Here is a 15,653-nt window from a genome sequence, read left to right as displayed (position 1 = left end):
TCACTAAATACAATTCCACCTGGTTATTGTTTTTGTTGTAATGTTATTGTTTAAAGAACCTTATGGTCGTCACAAATTAGTGAATATATTATAAAACAGTGATATAGAGAAAAGAGCTTAAGAGATCAAATGCAAGAGGAGAAACCAAAAGAATTTTATGAAATTCATGATGAATTGAAAATAAATATATCTGGTCATTGTTCTTTTAACTGGTGTTAATTTTGGTCCATTGTTAGGTATTTTTAATATCTTTGATTTTAAAATAGTTGACATCGAGATCAAAACATTAAACAACAAACACTGATTTTTAATATTTGCAGTTTAGAGTACTAAATAGAATAATAAATTAACAGAAATGTTTAAATATTTTGGTCACTTTGAAAACTATCTCGCTATATTTTTTAACTCAAATTTATTTTAAACATTGTTCTGTTGTGCCCTATTTATAAGATTGAAAATCTGAAACATCTAAACTTTCAACAAAACTTAATTATTTGGAACAAAGTGAATATCCAAAAAATGTGTGGATTCCTTACACAAAATGGAATGCAATGTGTATGAAATAATACAATTTTGTGGAAGCCCAGCGTGTATACATTTTGTCTGTTCCTCTGATGCTAACAGTCCATCTGTCTCTCCTACAAATCACCCATGCAAACAGGGAAACGGAGTGGGTGGGGTGGGGGGTATTCTTTATGTTCTACTTTCGCGTGTCTATGTTAACATTTTTCCTGTAAATGTTATGTATCTGTTTCAAAAAGCAAAAACTTAAGCCATGAAAATTTATTTTTAAACAAAAATTATAATTGTTTAATAGTCCATTAGGTGAATGTTTCATCATTTATGAAAATATTTACCTGTTGAAGGCCTTTAGGTTGTGACTCGCTCTCGTGGGGCAACTCCACTTATTATCTCTATGAATTTATCTCTATCTCTATCTCTATCAATTCTCCAATTTGGAGTCTTTCTGTATCACTTTCTCTTTTATCAACTGTATGAGTTCCCCCATGTCTTAAGTTGCTAGGCTAGGTTCAGCATAAGACAGGAATGCTCAGAGTATTTGTGAGTGAAGGAATTAACTACCATCTAACGAATAAGAAGAAACCCCAGTACAGACCCTGAAGGCACAATTAAGAGGCAAGGCTTCGGTAACAGCTTCGGCGAGTCTATGTTACATAAAGATCAAGCTGGACTAACGTCCACAAACGGGAAAGGGCATTCATTAGAGTCTCATGTGTTCTTACCACGAAGCACAACCATTTATCAGCTTAAGTAAGAGTCTGTGACTTGCCAGCTACTTGCTTTGTGTGAACATATTAAACATGGCAGGCCTTTGAAAACAGCTACAAAAAAAGAGTGAACAAGTCAATGAACATGAATTTCAGAACTTTTAGTTAACATTTCCTTTACACCAACCACTGGGCTTCATGCAGAGGAAATAGAGAAACAAGTGAACAAGACAGTCTCTAGTTTTAAGAGGCTCCTAAGAAAGGAGTCAACTAAAGTGTGCTGTAAATATACATATATACACGTTAGTGGATACCTAGTACATTTCAGCCATTGTTCTGTGTACTAAAGAGATACAGGCACATTCAGTTTAACACAGGATCCTCTCCTCAATGAGAAAACAAATGTGGGGGTATGTAGCTACGAATCAAGGTGGGACCCCTGATAGGACACTGTGACAGGGTCCTTGACCTCCACGCTATTTTTTCCAAAATACCATAACCTCAGTCTAATCACGAAAGAAACCAACGACATGGAAAGACAAATCCAAAGTGAAAGTTAATCTGTCTACTACCTGGTCATGACTCAAAAATATCAAGCTCATGTAAAACAAGGAAAAGCCTAAGAAATTTTCACAGTCCAGAGGAGACCAAGGAAATGTGATGACTAAATGCAATAAGGCTTCCTAAATTGGATCCTGGAATGGGGGCGGGGCGGTGGGGGGACATTGGAAAATCTGATAAAATCAGAATAAAGTCTGAAGTTTAGTTAATCGTAAAGTACTAATGTTGGTTTCTCAGATTTGACAAACACATCACAATGATGCAAGATAATAACGTTAGGGGTAGCTGCAAACTGTGAGGGGTATGTGGGAATTCTGTGTCTTTGCAATTTTGCAGTAAATCGAGAATTATTCCAAAATAAAAAGCTCATCGAAAACCAAATGTGGTAAGTGATAGTATAAGATAGTCATAATAATAAGGTTGCTAGGCTTCTCTTCGGTTCTATGAAGTTATATAGAAAGTGCCAAGGAACACCTTGGTGTGACTAATTCCACCCGGGATTCAGGAAAAACTCCACCAAAGAGATAAAATGTGAGGTGAGTCTCCGAGGTTAAGGAAGACTTTGCCACCTCAAGTTCTACAGGGGAAACGATGACTGTAACAGCTCGACACACAGCCACATTGCCACCCACTGAGGAGGGTCCAAGGCTTCAAAGGCACAAAAAAACAGATTAGTAAAAGAACATTGGTGTTTGAGAGAGCTGGAAGGAATCATGGTGGCTGCACCTTTAAGAGCTAAGATGTTCAGAGCCAGGCTACCCATAAGGCCCCGAATCAAGAGCTGGGGCCCTACGATCCTTATATGGACCTACAAAATATCTTGATCTCTTTGCAAATCAGAGGAAAACAAAAGACATTTTAGATGTACAAAAATATTTTAATATGTATTTTAACATAATTGTCTCTAATAATGTATTATTATTATTATTATTATTTTAATTAAAGAAGGGAACCAGGAAATTCGTAACGCATCCTGGTGATATTTACCTGTATCATCTTGTATTAAGAGGCCCACCTTTTTCCAGAGGAAAATAATCGAACATTTAGGTCAATAAAATGGTTTAATATATAATCTTAACACATTCATCTTTATAATAATAGTCATAACTCTCCGTTACAATATTTTTTGGGAGGAAGATGCCCACAAAAATGAGAGTGCCGAGGATCCACAGAAGCCAGAATGTGTCCCTGATGGCATTTCGTGTGTGTCATCTTTTATTGAGATGACAGCCTGGTAATATCAAATGAAGATTGAATTAACTTGGCCTAATAAGATATTTTAGTTAGTATTTGAAATATAAATGCAACACTATTAAATCATTTGTTTAAAATTATTTAGGGAAAACATCTAAGAAGCATAAAATATTTATATCTTTTTGAAAAAAATGTATTTCAAGGAATTTTCTCGATTTATTCTTTGAATCATCTCTTTCTTTTTTTGACTATGCTTCTAGTCCTCTATTTACTTATCTATGCCTTATTCTTTATATCACCATCTTAAAAAATGAGGAGGTAGTTAAAGATTTCAAATTAAATGAACATGTGAGCAATTTGCTTGATTTAAAGTAACTCGTGTCTAATTTATTAATCAGTAAACACTAGCATACCTAAATATGCATAAGGGTTAAAAGAAGAATCTAAATTAGCCTACATAATTTAATCTTTTAATTTACTGTTCACCTGCAGAAAGCTGATACTCACACAGGTTTATGTAACTCCTTTCCGTAAGGAAAGTAAAGATAACGCATTCTGTGTTGATCACACGTGCCCTTGACCTGTGGTCTGGAAACATGGACCCCTTCAAAATGTATGGGGGAAGTAGAGAACTTTACCATATCGTTACTGGATTCTGTGCCATCTTATATAACGCAATTTTTTTGTTTGTTTTAATTCCTTGTTTCTATCTGACTTAGAACCTCTGCCTATCCTTATCTTTCAAGAGCGAAGCCAACATAGTAGTTCAGAGCTGGCCGTAAGAATAGAGTGTGCAGATGAAAGTACATATGGAAGGTTCTGTGGTTTCCTCCATCACCTATAAACACGCACGCGTGCGCGCGTGCACACACACACACACACACACACACACCCCTTTGGCTAGGACATTGTGTTCAATTAAAATGAAAATACTATCATAAAGAGAAAATATTCAGCCTCAGTATTTGTATCCCCACCTTTCGGAATAAGCATTCACACCATCTTTTCCTGTAAAAATAAGAAAGTAATAAAGAGAGTGAAGGCACCAGACCCTGAAGGGTTTTGTGTATAAAAGAACAGACTCAAAAAGGGATTCCTGCTCAAAGTCTCTTTGTGATGGCCCCTAACAAACTATTAGATAATTAAAGATTGGCAGGGTATTACCAAGGAATGAGCATAGACGTGACGCTCAGAACACGAGAATTTGAATCCTGGCTCAGCTACTTACTAGACGGTGCCACCTTCGGACGGACCACCTGGAATCTCTCAGCCGTGGTCTTCACCTCGGAGAGAAGGAGAGGTCACCTTCCATCAGCCTGAACGGAGGAGACAGATTGCAATGTGGCTGTGTGTCGAGCTCTTACAGTCATCGCTTCCCTTGTAGAACTTGGAGTGGCAAGTTCTTCCTTAACCTCGGAGACTCACCTCATATTTTATCTCTTTGGTGGAGTTTTTCCTGAATCCCAGGTGGAATTAGTCACATCAAGATGTTCCTTGGCGCTTTCTAAATAACTTCATAGAACCGAAGAGAAGCCTAGCAACCTTATTATTATGACTATCTTATACTATCACTTACCACATTTGGTTTTCGATGAGCTTTTTATTTTGGAATAATTCTCGATTTACTGCAAAATTGCAAAGATACAGAATTCCCACATACCCCTCACAGTTTGCAGCTACCCCTAACATTATTATCTTGCATCATTGTGATGTGTTTGTCAAATCTGAGAAACCAACATTAGTACTTTACGACTAACTTTATTTATCAGACTTTACGAATAACTTTATTTATCAGACTTTACAATTAACTTTATTTATCAGACTTTATTCTGATTTCATCGGGTTTTCCTTACTTATATTTGAAAAAGCCAGCGCTGCCTTCAAGCAACACTGCACTGTACTGTGATGTGGCCATGGGCTTTGGGATGAGGGGAGCTATCCTGGGTGGACAGGACCGAAAAGACCAACATGTTAGCTGTTCGGGTGGCCAGGTTTCCTGGGTCCCATGAACACAATCTTTTTTATAAATCTAGAACTCCCCTCTTCCGCCAAGGAGTCTTGTGTTATAAATATTCAAAATATTTCATGTAATAACCTCAGTTCCCAAGAGTTGTCTCTAATTGAGCACCCTAAGTCTCAAAGGTAAAAGAAGGAAGGAATTATGTGTGACACCAGCGTGGAATTTATAACTCCTTCTTCCTGGAAACATACCTTTCTCTCCACCTGGTTTTCCTCTTTATCTCTTCTGATTTCTTACTTTGGGAGTTCCCCACGGCGCAGTCTTGGGGTCTCTTCATTTTTCTACTGCCATTCACACTAAAGGTGAACACAGGTGGTTTCATGACATCTTAAATGTCATCTAAGTGATGATGATCAAAATTTCAGCCCAGGTCTTTCTCCTGTTTCCCGGACATGTGCACGCAGTCATCTACTTGGTATATCCAAATGCATGTCTAGTCCTCACATCAAACTTAATATGTAGAAACTGATCTTTCACCAGAGATCTGCTTCTCCTGAGGTCTCTTCATTTGTGTTAATAGCAATTCCAACTTTTCAGACGCTCAATCGAAACCCTTTGGGTTCATCTTCCATTCCTTCCTTTCCCTCACAGCCCACATCTTATCTGTCAACCAATCCTGACAACTCCACCTTCTCAGTATACAGAGTCCAACCGCTTCTCACACCCTCCATTGCCACTACCTGGGGCTGCACAGTCATTGTTTCTCATGTGCACTGCTGTGGCCTCCTGAATCGATCTTTCCCCCTTCCGTCTGCTCCCGATCCAACAACGGGAATGATCTCATTGAGCGAATGATCTCGTTAAGTGAGTGGAAGTATCTCGCCCCTCGGTCCGTAATACTCCAAGGATTCCTTTATCGTGCAAAATAAAATTCGAAGTCATCAAAAAAGCCTACTAAGTGCCACACAATCTGCTCGCTCACCCCAAGCTAATCTCCCACTCCTCGTCCCCACCATCCGTTCCGGCCCAGCCACACGGGACTCCTCCTCAGGGCCTGCGCTCCACACTGGCTCTCACTCCTTCCGGCCTCTGCTCCCACGTCTGTGAGCAGTTGGTCTTCCTTGGCCTATTTCAAACTGTATTCCTCTGCTCCTGCTCAACGCTTCCTCCCAGCTTCTTTGCTTTACTTTTCTCTGTAGCACTTGGTACCATCTAAGATATTTTGTATGTATATATCTATTTTCTGCCTTTGCTGCCACATTAGAATATAAGGTTCATGAGGGCAGGACTATTTGTCTACTTGATTCCCTACTGTATTCCCTAGACCCTAGAATAGTAGGTATAAACACATATTTTTAAATGAAGTAATGGACTGAGAACTTAACTTTACAAATACCATATCATTTAAGTTAATCAAGAATAATCGAGAATAGCATAGAAGACCACAGACTTTCTATTTCAGCTTAGTCATATCTATTTTAACAACTTGATTTGATTCTGCCCTATTTTGAATAAGGAAAGGAAGAGATTATTCACACACATTTCTTAACTCCGTATCTTTATCTTGTTTTTTTCTTTAATTGATATCACTGGTAACAGTGTCTTATTTATCTATCCAAGGAAATATCTAGCCTCAATTTCCCTTAATTCCAATCTCAAGTGATCACATGCAACTCTAAATTCTTCAGATAATTTATTTGACTTTGTCACCCTCTTAAACTGATGTAAACCCAACCTGATGGTCAGACTCTTGGTACATATCAGTAGGTTTCAGTGGATAAAGGTAATTCATAGCAATACACCCCCCTCCACATCGCTGCTACCAGATGGTATTTGGCAATGAAAGCAAGTCCTGTGCAACATAATGATGTAATAACACCAACAAAAAATACTTTCATTAGCAAGAAGTCACAGTCCTGTAACCTGTTCACCGTTCAGAAAAGGTCTTGCTCTTGCTCTTTGTTACATCAACTACCACCTCATATAAACGCTTCAAAGGGGCCACTGCCACGTTCTTAGGCAAATAAGCACGACTTAGGGTCCTCCGGCAGGGGAGTTAGTGCAGCACCAAAATCTTGACCTCAAAAGCCGATCTAACTGAACAGAGTAAGGCCCACTGAGCTCGCTTCTATTTACACAGTGTTCGTTCAAGGGCAGCAGGTCTGCTGTTTAGCTATTAACAGATCACACCACCTGTCTTTAAACATTACTATCAATCCAAAGGTCAATAGCCAGACGGCATTGTTAATACAGAAACAGGTGACTTTTTCATTATGTCTACACGTCGTATTACTTAACTAGAATATTCTAAATAAATCAGCACAAATACAATAAATATAACACTCAGGACAGTTATATTCCAAGGTTTCATAGAGCTTGCAGGCTACTTAGAGTCATGGCATAAATTTTGATGAAGGAAAAAAGACGGATAAAATCACAGACGTGTGGGAATCTTAGAATTGAAGAAAATTTGAAGAGTGTCCCATCCAGACCATGGTAACTATAGGTGAAGAACTAGTCCAAAAGACGTTAAGAAACGTGTCCTAATTCTCAAAAAGGGACCGAAAAAGAGCAAAGTCCAGTATCCAGAACTTTTCATTCCCAGCCTGCCCTAGCAGGGATTTGAGTCTGGCTTTTATCACCAGAGGTCTTAGCATCGTAATTAAAAGTATGTAGAAAATTTCTCTGCTGGAATCGCAGCCTCTCCAAGCGCTATTTCTGTGACCTTGGGCAAGTTCTTAACCTCCCTCTGGTCCAGTTTTCTCACTGATAACGTGGGGAGAATGAAAAGAACACCTAACTCACTGTACCGTCACAAGGATGAGCTACAGTAAAGCCCTGTTCTGGGCTATGTTTACGTAAATTGGGCCTTTGTGATATGCCAGGCACCGCTTTAAGCAATTCACATGCATATCTCATTCATAAGGTAGATATTATCACCTCTGTTATACGCATAAGGAAACAGAGGCTTGAAACTTGTATTATTTTGCCAAATTCTTCCCAATTAGTAAATAGTGGAGCCAGGTTCTGAACCAAAACAGTCTAACAGCAGAGCTCAATTCTTAATCAGCGATGACACTCAGCCCTCAGGTCATCTTACTTAGCTTTAACACACTGGTATGGCCATTGTTGTCCGTGCCTCTGACACTTCCCAGATACCACGTGGCTCTGATTTTCTAATATTTCTCTATGATAAGCAATAGCTGCACTTTTTATGAGTCAACCTGCCAAACTATTATTATTTTTCTCTCACCCTTTGCTCCATAGACAACAACTGATATCAAAAAAAAAAAAAATCCCATCTGGTTCTCAAAAGTCATCATTTTTTTCTGCATAATTTCCTCCTTTAAGAACCACCTGGGCACAGTAATGGGAAAATATGTGCATTCAGGTGTAAGGAATACGTTAACTAATGTACAATGTTTTCATTATAGTCTTCGAACTTATAAGGTTTTCTTCCACAGAACACGTCAACTACCTCTTCTCCAAGTCACTTAAATAAAGATCCAAGGAAACGATCATACCGGCTCCTACAAAATTTGAGCCCAATAGTAGAAAAAAATATCTAAGGAAATATGCTGAGGAAGGTTATTAGGCAAAAGTCTAGAATTCCCCTGAGTAGTGGCAGAGCTGGAGCATAGAAAGGAAATTTTGAAATAAGATGATTATCAGGACCTGGACAAGCTTTAAAACTCCTCAGCTTCATAAGACTCTGATTTACAGTTGTTTTCCTCACTCAGAGATCCCACAGTCTCCCTACATGAGGGGTTTAGAGTCATCTTTGTCATCTCCAAATTTTTAAAAATCTTATGTTGAGATAGTGTAAATAAAATATGTACCAGCAATTTACACACGTGTAATGCCTTTATATCCAGAAGAACAAAACTTGCATTTTATTCACAAACCCGGTCATTATAAAATAGAGCTTTCACACTGCGTGTTCTTTATATGGCTGAAGAAGAGTCAGTTTCTATCTAACTTCTGACCATTCAACCTGCCTCGCAGTGCAAGCGACTTTCGCTTTGAAATGGCAGCATCAGAGTTTTCTTAATAGAATCCATCTGTAAGTCTTCTTCCGGCTTCTCCCTTGCTTACAGATTTCAGAATGGCATATCAATAAACCCACCTTGGAGCCAAGATTCCCACTGTGTTGTAAAATAGCTTTTCACGTGAGTTCTTTTTCTCTTCCAATGTCTAATTCCTTAGGAATTTTCTGGGAACCAAAAAGATGGCACAGAGGTCGACCTTCCACATCTAAACGTGCTATATTTGGTGGCTCACTGATACTAACGGTAACTCAAGGATAAAACCAGGGAAAATGTACAGCAAATGTGCCATGGCCTCAAACTTAGGAATTGTCTGGTTCTTCAGCGTAGGAAAATTAGAACAACAAGATAGACTCACAGAGTGAAGCAGCGAAGGCACCTCGGGGGTCCTCTGCTGTGTTGCTCGTCAGAGAAGCAATACAGTTCCCTCAAGACAAGAGAATCACCAGCCTGTTACAGGTTATACGGGCAGAACGCAATCAAGACAAATTTGAACCTGCATCCCCTGACTCTTAACGTAGAAGTCTCTTTACCCTCCCCACCATGCCCATGTGACAAATTTCACTTAACTTTAGCATATGGTATCTCCAAAGTGATATGAATTAATCACTTGCAGCAGCTCTCCCTGTGTCAGCCAGGTCAGCAAATGCTCGACTTTACAGGAAAAGTACCAGCACTTTTTCTGCTTCTAATTGTCAATGAATTTCAAAGGTTTATGGGCACTTCAAAGAAAAATCTTCCTGTTGCTATTCTACAGAACAACATAGATTTAAAATACATTTTCTTGCTAAAACATTTTGGGAACTGTCAACATTTAAAAAAATAATTCTGAGTGTTTGGGAGACAACACACCAGAATCTACATGGATTGGCTTTTGAAGCTCCTGAAACTCTTCAATGAGCTCTGAGACTTCCTACTGTTCATGTTTTATTGTGATCTTGGAGACAGATTGGTTTCTTCACTTTGGCCAGCCTAATCCTGTGCTGTGTGTTGACATACAGGCAATATGTAAATATCTACCTCCCGTGAAATATATCGAAGGTGTGTGTATACTTATAAAATTTTGCAATATATATTTTGATTTCATGATGATGATGATCATGATGTTTGGGTGGACTTTGTAACTACCAGCAAAGTACATGTAAAAAATCCCCCAAACCAAAAGCGAAAACAAAAAAGTATACTGTGTTTTATATTTTTAAAAATAAAGTCTTTTATTGTTAGGAAAAAAAAAATGACTTGGGCCACTTTTGTACATTTTTCACTTTTTTTCTGTTATGTGTATTATTTATTTTTTAGCTGTAGCCTGTTTTGTTTGAAATCTGTAAGCTTTAAAATATTTCTATTTATGCTTAGTTTTTATTAAGCATTTAAAGTTTATGCCATTCACTTTAGCTTTCTACATAGATGTTATACTCATGAAAAAATTGTTTCTACATTATTCATTGCTTTGACTATTCATCCTTTTATGATAGTTCTTGATATTGTTAGTATTTGGCTCAAAATATGTAATATTCTGCTTTGACCCTGCTCTTTATGAGTTCAAACAAATATGTTATTATTCTATTTTTATAAGTATGTTTTGCATTATCCAGAAAAAAATACAATTATAATTTTAAAAGTATTGAACTTTCACTTCAATTTGATAGTTAAAATCTCTCTCATGATATCCTGAAACATTTGAACAAATAAAGGTTAAAAATATGAGTTTGTACTCAAAAATAACCTCCCACACGTTCTGGAAAAATGAAGCATCGAAGGCCTCAGAGTTAGGAAGCCATGTTCCAATCATTGTAGAGTTTTAAATCATCGATAGTAATATTTCTTTTGAAAATCTCAAAAGTGCTTGTGGTCTGCATTTTCTTATCTATCAGCTATTGATGATGATGTGTGCCTTATCACCTTACAGAATTTGTAAATGCAATTTATTAAGCACTGCTCGTATTCCTGATATATACTAGACACTTCTTTATATTCATTCAAATATGTATTCATGAGAAGCAGGTTTTGTAATCTCTACATCATAGAAGAAGAGACAGACGGTCAAAGAAGTTAAATAGTCTTAAAGGTCAGTAGCAGAATCAGGCTTCATCTTGACTGTCTTATGATAAGCCCTGGAGTGAGTTGGAAGAAAAGAAAACACAAGTGGTTTTTTTTTTTATGTTTTCTTTTTTAGTTTAATCTATATCTTACAGAAAATTAAAGTTCCTGAATATTGATAGGAATTTTCCAAAGGTCTTCTCATATGTTGAGACACATTGGCATTTGTTGTGCTTCAGTTTGATGTTCTTGCATAATTTCCAAGGGTTGTTTTTTTTCTATAACAGCCATCGGAGTTCAATGGATTTTATTAAGTAGAGGAAGCTTGGAGCAGGGTTACCAAGTGGTTAGCTATTCTGATCACAAAAGAAAGGTCATAGATAAGGCGCCAGAAATCCAAGGTTACTCTTGAAATCCTTCAATGGATTCAATAGTGACTTTACGTACACAAAAAAAGGAGATAACTCAAAGAAAATTAACGACAATTTTCGATAACAAAAGATCAAAATCTACCATCCAATCAAGTGAGCGTGTCATGAAGATATTACCCAAGAGTACACAAGTGACCACTCTGCTTTTGAAATTCTATTTATTTATTTATGCTCTTATTATTTTATTTCCCCTAGGGTCTTAAATACATAAGTCACACGTGCTCCACGTTCCCCATGCTTCACAGGGAGACAGTCCCTGCTGAGACACGCGATTTATACAGCTGAGTCAGCCTGGTCTGCTGTTCCCGTCATCCACAATCTGCCCTGTGGACTGTGATGTGAACCGCCTTAAGTGTTTATGGCAGTCTAGTCTACACATTCTTATCACAGGTAGAAAATATAATCACATAATGCCCATAAATGATGAGGCATCGGCTCTTTGCCAAAAATGCATTGGGGATAAAATTAATTTTCTGTCTGATACAAAAGCTTCTTTTGTAGACTTATTGCTGAAATATCAAATTTTTGTTAAAAAGCCAAATTATTTCCCGGGAAAACTTTTCTTGTTCAAAAGTTAAATTAAATTCTTTTAAAATTAAATATAATTATAACAAGTTATTTTTATGGTGTGTTCTTCTTCTGAGTTTCGTTTTGCATCTTTCAACTTTTAAAGACAGCACCCAACAAATTAGTCCTAGCTTTGAAACATGCTGTCTGTCCTTTATGTTTTAGCATTTTACTTATTGCCCATTAAATTCCACTTCTATTATGCTTAATCCTTTCATTATTATGACCAAGCCAATTTCATTCTCTCCATTTCCTTGAAATGCAGAGCTGTATGTATGAGATGTCCCCCTCTTTAAAGCAATGGAGCATTCTGGAATAATTAAACGACTGATAGGAACTTAAAATTTTCATTAGTGGCAAAGTTCAGATCCGACCAAATTCTCTTGCTTCCATATTAATATCCCACCTGTTCATAGACTAGGTCTTTCATCCCCCCTTAATTTCCATTCGATCTTAAACCTTCCTTTTTATAGAAAATCTTACTTGGGTCCTTATCTCATTTTTATCATTGATCATGACTGTTCTGGGGAGAGTGAAAGCACAATTTCAAAAGGAGGAAATCCTGTCTCCTCCCCAAATATAAAATGATCACACTTAACTCATTAATTAATAGAGAGCCCGTGAAACGTTATGACTCATTCAAGTACCCCATAAACTTTTGGGCTGACCAATTATTTGTATCTCCACTTGACAAAATTGTATAAGTTAATGTTTAGCTGCCTTTAATCAATAGTAAACAGCTGGTTCAACTGTCTAGATAGTCCTTGGGGAGACTTCACCTCTATGTGACATTTAAGGTCTATGCCACCATCTTTCTTGCTTTATTTTCCATTGTCTCATACTTTTTCTGCCAAAGGTAATTTCAAACTTATGCAGTGGCTTTTGAAATTTAAAAAGAAACTTGTATGCATGGTCAAAAATATGTCGATTTCTACTTAAAACTACCACTATTCATTTCCAGTTCAGAGTCTTCATCCTTTTCAACAATTCTTCTCAGAATAGATAAAAATAAGGTGGGCACAAAGATTGAATGAAGATAGTTATTGGATTTCACAGGAATGTCTCTGAAATGAATTAAAAAATATGTGTAGCTGATAAATCACACTTTTTCTTTGAAATATGAAGAAGCAAAATCAACAAGTAGTGGGAGTTTGCATCTGAGAACAAGGAAGAATGCTTCCTTTAGAAACCCCACAAGTGAAGTAACAATCATAACTACATGGAATATCGCCAACCAGAATTGGGTTTCTTTAAAGGCCATGAGATGACTTAAGACTGTTTATAATCATTTGTATTTCTCTGATAAAATTCAATTCCAAGAATACTTAGAGGTAATTGCTTCCACATTTGAAATGTGTATAATGAATTGCTCATTGAAATTCAATGACTTTCACATGTCTGATTTTTTTCCCGTGCCAGTTTCTTTGAAGATGTATTGATGTTGAGAAAATGATTCAAACCTTTGAATGCAATTAAACGTAGTATATGCAATTTTCAGTTCATTGAAGCAGAAATGAGCTCAAATATGTGGATTGGTATTTATATCTATAGGCAGGGGAATATCTTCTCTTTTAGGTTTTAATATACAAAGTATTTTGACTACTTAGATACATTTCTTTTAATCAACTTTGAAGATAAATCAGAAATGTTTGCTAAAATTATTGGAAACTTTTTTTTAGCCACTTCTGATAAAGAACTTGAATTCTTAATGAACATCACCATACTAATAAAGAATACTGGAATTCCTTGGGGAAAGTGAAAAATATGTTGGTAAACAACCACTCCTGATAGTTTAAAATATATGTTAAAGTATAAAAAAATAAAATGAAAAAGTATATGTTAAAATATATATGTGAAAACATGTGGAAGAGTTTTAATCCTAGTAAAAGTATTCTAGGAGAAAACGCAATGATTTTTCTACAATCTGACAGAAAAAAAAAAATGACAATGAGTAGGTGTGCAGGAGAGATATAAATAATATACAGTTAAGCCTCATTAAAAACCCAGCCCCGTTGACGCCCTCCTCGCATGGGTAGTCCATATGCCCCAAACTCTTCTTCTCTCTCCTACATCCTGCCTCATACTCCCCAAAGCGCTCGCCCGCACTGGCTGCTCTTCGCTTTGCTCCTCCATTAATCTCTGTGGATCAGTAGGCTGCTTCTTCCAACAATTCTCAACACCAGTGTGACCTCCTATACCTAATGAGGCTGGAAGCAGAGGAACGGGGAACTCCAGCTGAGTGATGTCGGGGGACCCCTTAGAGAGAGAAGAAAGAGTGAGGCTATTATTCTAGTACAGTCTAGCATGGTAATAAATATATATTATATTATATTACATTACATTGTATGATATCCTACCATATCATATCATACCATATATTATTATGTTTTTCCCCCTTTTATCCATGGAATCATCTCAACTTTTTTATTTTCTCCATGGCCAATAAGGTAGAAGACACCAGAAAATTGGAATTATTTGGCTCTGTGCTTCATAATGTAGTAACCACGAATTGTTTTTAATCCCCACCATGCTGTATGTTGTCCCAGGTCCCTTATCTTTGTTCGCACTGCTTCTCGTGCCTAGAAAATCTTCCTGCTGTTTTTCTAACTCAAATTCATCCTCAGTCCTCTACTAAGTCACTTCCTCCGGAAGCCTGCTTGGTGCCAGCCTGAGCTGAGGGCGCATCTGGATGGTCCCAGAGTTAAGTAGGTTAAGACCCATTGTTGATTAAGAGTATGACCAACGGTCCTTATAAAATGAACAGTAGCTTTAAAAAAAAAAGTAACGACGAAGTGTAATTATAAGTTATGGCCAAAGATTATAAAAGAAGATATTGTGCGTTCTGAAACTGAACAACACAAAAACACTAAGACAGAGAAAAGAACAGGGACTATGGCTGACCTTCCATGCTCAGCTCTGTCATTTGCCAGCTGTGTGATGCTGAACAGCATATTAACCATCGCTACAGTTTTTTTCAACTTTTAAATAGAAAAAAACAGTACACATCTTACATACCATAAAGAGTAGATGTGAAGCTGCCTGTAAAGCAATTTGTTTATTTACTGACATGCCCTGGAAGTAAAAGAAAGAAAGAATTGCTTCCCGCCCTGTTTCTTTTGGGCTCTTCTTTCTTCAGCAGTCATCTGTATTGTGCTAAAGTAATAGTTCTATTTAAGCAAATATTTTCCCAGTTAAGACTTACCAACAGTCAGTGATATGTCACTGTTTAGAGGAAAATGTCTACTTGTCACGTGGAAACCATTGCTGACAGTCCAGGAACAACTGACCTACAGTTGTGCGTACACATCTTCCGTAAGATGCTAAAATAATGAGAGCAAAAATTTTATTTTCTTCTAAGGATTCCAATTTCAAAAAAATAAATACGGCTTGAGTTTTATATCTGCATTCTGTCATCTGCAATCGCCTCTGTAACTGCTGTGTAGGGTGCCCTCAGCAGTCTCCACAGCGCCACAGCGTTTCCGTCCTGGCCCACACAAGGGACCTCTCTTTCTGAATCACTCATCAAGGAGTTAATGAAATAAAACCCAATGTGTCTCTGACACTCTGAAGTAAATGTTTATACTGTTATATGCCAGCTGTCCAAGCAGATATTTGCCTCAAATTA

This window comes from Pteropus alecto, unplaced genomic scaffold (genome assembly GCF_000325575.1).
Source record: "Pteropus alecto unplaced genomic scaffold, ASM32557v1 scaffold14, whole genome shotgun sequence".
In the NCBI taxonomy this organism is placed as follows: domain Eukaryota; kingdom Metazoa; phylum Chordata; class Mammalia; order Chiroptera; family Pteropodidae; genus Pteropus; species Pteropus alecto.
The sequence above is the reverse complement of the archived record's forward strand: the minus strand, read 5'-3'. Positions refer to the sequence as shown.